Source organism: Sinocyclocheilus rhinocerous, unplaced genomic scaffold (genome assembly GCF_001515625.1).
Source record: "Sinocyclocheilus rhinocerous isolate Xijiao unplaced genomic scaffold, SAMN03320098_v1.1 scaffold2738, whole genome shotgun sequence".
NCBI classification, from domain to species: Eukaryota; Metazoa; Chordata; class Actinopteri; order Cypriniformes; family Cyprinidae; genus Sinocyclocheilus; species Sinocyclocheilus rhinocerous.
The window spans coordinates 14,095-18,988 of record NW_015639530.1 but is presented as its reverse complement, the minus strand read 5'-3'; the positions used below and the strand labels follow the sequence as shown (position 1 = coordinate 18,988).

Genomic DNA, 4,894 nt, shown 5'->3' with positions numbered 1-4,894 from the left:
TAGAATAGAATGTTTAAATGCGTTTAAATAGAATATATTTATCTTATTTATTTATAAATAATATAAATGAAATAATATATTTCATATATAGGCTATATTTCTATCCTAAGCGTAGCTATTCCTAGAGTTGATCGGCGTTACATCCATTGCTCCCTTCTTCAAGCGGCCGGAAGAGGGATGTGATGTAAAAATCACATTGGACCGTTTTTTTTCTTCTTCTTCTCCTGCAGCAGATCTTCCGATGCATTGTTAACAGTGTTGAAGAACAGAAACTCTTGAACACAATGCCTCGGCATCTGTAAAGGCGCGTTGGCTTTCGGATGTGACTTCGGTGGGATAAACGATTGTCAGGATCCCGAAAACAGGTATTTAATCAGTTTGAAGCGAAAGTTTCTGAAGACAAATTGAAGTTGTTGATTTTTCGGAGCTCTTTGTTGCGATTGAGAAACACTCTTGCGTTCAGACAGATCAGATGTGTGCTGCTGTTGAACTCGAGGTGATTCACAGATGTTTGAAACTTTGTTTTGTCAACTTTGGATGCTTTGGAAGTTAAGTTTATTAACTTTTATTTACAGGCGATTGTTTGAATAAGTTTGAATACACTGACAATATCATTCACATAGCCTAGTGCTTTTTCGTTTGATGGGGTTATATCGATAGAATGGTTAAGTGTTTTGTGGCTGTTGTTTCACTTTATTGTCTTGAGGAGTTTGTTTCTGTCTGTTAAAGTTGCTGCTTTGTGATTTTATTTGTCTCATTGTCATCAGCTTTATAAATCAGGCCGCAGTTCGCATGTTCTACTTTTACCTACAAGAACTGATTACTGTTACCTTTACTACCGCTAATTTTTTTTTAATGTTTTATATTATGGATTCTGCGCGAATGGTGTCCGATTCAACGAATCGTTTTTTGAATCGGTTCACTAACCGGTCTGAACGATTCGTTCGCGAATCGGACTGAATCAATCCGAGCGTTTATCGAGTCAACAATTCTCATTCTCAGACGTCTGATTAAACTGGAGAACGTCTCAGGTTATGCATGTAACCATGGTTCCCTGAGAACAGGGAACGAGACCCTGCGTCCTCTAGAGGGCGCTAGGGGAACGCCTTCAGCGTGACCGGTGTCTGAAGCATGAAATGAAAAAACCACTCGCTCTGTTAAATCTAGATTAAAGACACATCTCTTTGGCCAAGCATTCAAATAATGCATCTCATAATCTTGTACTGCAGTTATATCTGATCAAATGCACATTATTATTCTTTAGTTTGGGTTAAACAAATAAATTTTGCTTGATTGGAAGTTACAGCAGCTACGCTAATTATGTCTCAACTAATACGTTTTAATAATAATAATAATAATAATAGTAATAATAAATAGTCTTGTTGACATTTGAGTCTTGTTGACACTTTCCAAGCAATCCTGTGTGCTTCCACAGACTGCCAGTAAGCCCTGTTGTGTCTTGCATCACCCCTGACTAAATGCAAAAATTCTGGAGACGTCTTTTCAGGAATGTGCCGAAACAGCTGCTGCCCCCAAGAGGCTTCACAGCTGTCAGAGAGACAGAAACATGAGTCTGTGCTGCCCTCTGATGCACGACATGAGCAACTACAGCGGGAGCTGCCTGGAATAAAAGAGTTTTAGTTATTTAAAATAAAAGAATAAATATTAATACTATAAAATTATAATAAAAATGAAATAAAATAATATAAAATTGAAATAAATAAATAAACGTAATGTTTGAGAAATCAGACATTTATGTGATTGGACTTTGGACTCAAAACACGCCCCAGTCTCGTCTATAGACCTTGTTTTACAGCAGGTTTTACTACAAGTTACTAGTGGACTAGTTACTGAAGGAGTATTGTTTGAACAGTTGTTGCATACACTAGAGTCCTTATAAAATTATGATTTGACATTGCTGACCTGAGGAGGGATACGAGACTTACAAAATGTTATTACTTGCCTATAAGGCCCTTAATGGTTTAGCTCCTGCGTACCTAACTAGTCTTCTACCACGCTACAATCCATCACGCTCCCTAAGGTCGCAAAACTCTGGACTTTTGGTAGTACCTATGATAGCAAAGTCCACTAAAGGAGGTAGAGCTTTTTCGCATTTGGCTCCCAAACTCTGGAATAGCCTTCCTGATAATGTTCGGGGTTCAGACACACTCTCTCTGTTAAATCTAGATTAAAGACACATCTCTTTGGCCAAGCATTCAAATAATGCATCTCATAATCTTGTACTGCAGTTATATCTGATCAAATGCACATTATTATTCTTTAGTTTGGGTTAAACAAATAAATTTTGCTTGATTGGAAGTTACAGCAGCTACGCTAATTATGTCTCAACTAATACGTTTTAATAATAATAATAATAATAATAGTAATAATAAATAGTCTTGTTGACATTTGAGTCTTGTTGACACTTTCCAAGCAATCCTGTGTGCTTCCACAGACTGCCAGTAAGCCCTGTTGTGTCTTGCATCACCCCTGACTAAATGCAAAAATTCTGGAGACGTCTTTTCAGGAATGTGCCGAAACAGCTGCTGCCCCCAAGAGGCTTCACAGCTGTCAGAGAGACAGAAACATGAGTCTGTGCTGCCCTCTGATGCACGACATGAGCAACTACAGCGGGAGCTTCCTGGAATAAAGGAGTTTTAGTTATTTAAAATAAAAGAATAAATATGAATGCTATAAAATTATAATAAAAATGAAATAAAATAATATAAAATTGAAATAAATAAATAAACGTAATGTTTGAGAAATCAGACATTTATGTGATTGGACTTTGGACTCAAAACACGCCCCAGTCTCGTCTATAGACCTTGTTTTACAGCAGGTTTTACTACAAGTTACTAGTGGACTAGTTACTGAAGGAGTATTGTTTGAACAGTTGTTGCATACACTAGAGTCCTTATAAAATTATGATTTGACATTGCTGACCTGAGGAGGGATACGAGACGATATACGTGCGTTCATGCAAATCTATGCATGCCATAAAAGTATTTGGCTATTTAACCTGCAGAGACTCAGCAGTACAGTTTTGTTCACTGTGCACACACACACACACACACTATATATATATATAGATATAGATATAGATATAGATATATAGATATAGATATACTATATATATGATAGAGCCTAATTCATGCCACAAATTTATGTTACTAGTTTATCTTTAAAGAGGACATCTTTGTCATCTTTGGCTTGTCAATTCATTCATTCCTAATATAATATAATATAATATAATATAATATAATATAATATAATATAATATAATATAATATAATATAATATAATATAATATAATATAATATAATATAATATAATATAATATAATATAATATAATATAATATAATATAATATAATATAATATAATATAATATAATATAATATAATATAATATAATATAATATAATATAATAATGGTTTAGCTCCTGCGTACCTAACTAGTCTTCTACCACGCTACAATCCATCACGCTCCCTAAGGTCGCAAAACTCTGGACTTTTGGTAGTACCTATGATAGCAAAGTCCACTAAAGGAGGTAGAGCTTTTTCGCATTTGGCTCCCAAACTCTGGAATAGCCTTCCTGATAATGTTCGGGGTTCAGACACACTCTCTCTGTTAAATCTAGATTAAAGACACATCTCTTTGGCCAAGCATTCAAATAATGCATCTCATAATCTTGTACTGCAGTTATATCTGATCAAATGCACATTATTATTCTTTAGTTTGGGTTAAACAAATAAATTTTGCTTGATTGGAAGTTACAGCAGCTACGCTAATTATGTCTCAACTAATACGTTTTAATAATAATAATAATAATAATAGTAATAATAAATAGTCTTGTTGACATTTGAGTCTTGTTGACACTTTCCAAGCAATCCTGTGTGCTTCCACAGACTGCCAGTAAGCCCTGTTGTGTCTTGCATCACCCCTGACTAAATGCAAAAATTCTGGAGACGTCTTTTCAGGAATGTGCCGAAACAGCTGCTGCCCCCAAGAGGCTTCACAGCTGTCAGAGAGACAGAAACATGAGTCTGTGCTGCCCTCTGATGCACGACATGAGCAACTACAGCGGGAGCTTCCTGGAATAAAGGAGTTTTAGTTATTTAAAATAAAAGAATAAATATGAATGCTATAAAATTATAATAAAAATGAAATAAAATAATATAAAATTGAAATAAATAAATAAACGTAATGTTTGAGAAATCAGACATTTATGTGATTGGACTTTGGACTCAAAACACGCCCCAGTCTCGTCTATAGACCTTGTTTTACAGCAGGTTTTACTACAAGTTACTAGTGGACTAGTTACTGAAGGAGTATTGTTTGAACAGTTGTTGCATACACTAGAGTCCTTATAAAATTATGATTTGACATTGCTGACCTGAGGAGGGATACGAGACGATATACGTGCGTTCATGCAAATCTATGCATGCCATAAAAGTATTTGGCTATTTAACCTGCAGAGACTCAGCAGTACAGTTTTGTTCACTGTGCACACACACACACACACACTATATATATATATAGATATAGATATAGATATAGATATATAGATATAGATATACTATATATATGATAGAGCCTAATTCATGCCACAAATTTATGTTACTAGTTTATCTTTAAAGAGGACATCTTTGTCATCTTTGGCTTGTCAATTCATTCATTCCTAATATAATATAATATAATATAATATAATATAATATAATAAAAGATAATATAATATAATATAATATAATATAATATAATATAATATAATATAATATAATATAATATAATATAATATAATATAATATAATATAATATAATATAATATAATATAATATAATATAATATAATATAATATAATATAATATAATATAATATAATATAATATAATATAA

The 4,894-nt window shown here is 33.5% G+C and overlaps 1 long non-coding RNA gene across 1 annotated transcript in view; it reads left to right on the top strand.

Annotated features, from left to right (window-relative positions):
* The first annotated feature begins 227 nt into the window (after positions 1–227).
* LOC107751422 (uncharacterized) overlaps positions 228–4,894 on the top strand; it is a 16,953-nt gene continuing 12,286 nt past the window's right edge. Inside the window, exon 1 of the long non-coding RNA XR_001641239.1 lies at positions 228–365. This is a non-coding gene — a long non-coding RNA (uncharacterized LOC107751422). The remainder of the gene's footprint in view (positions 366–4,894) is intronic.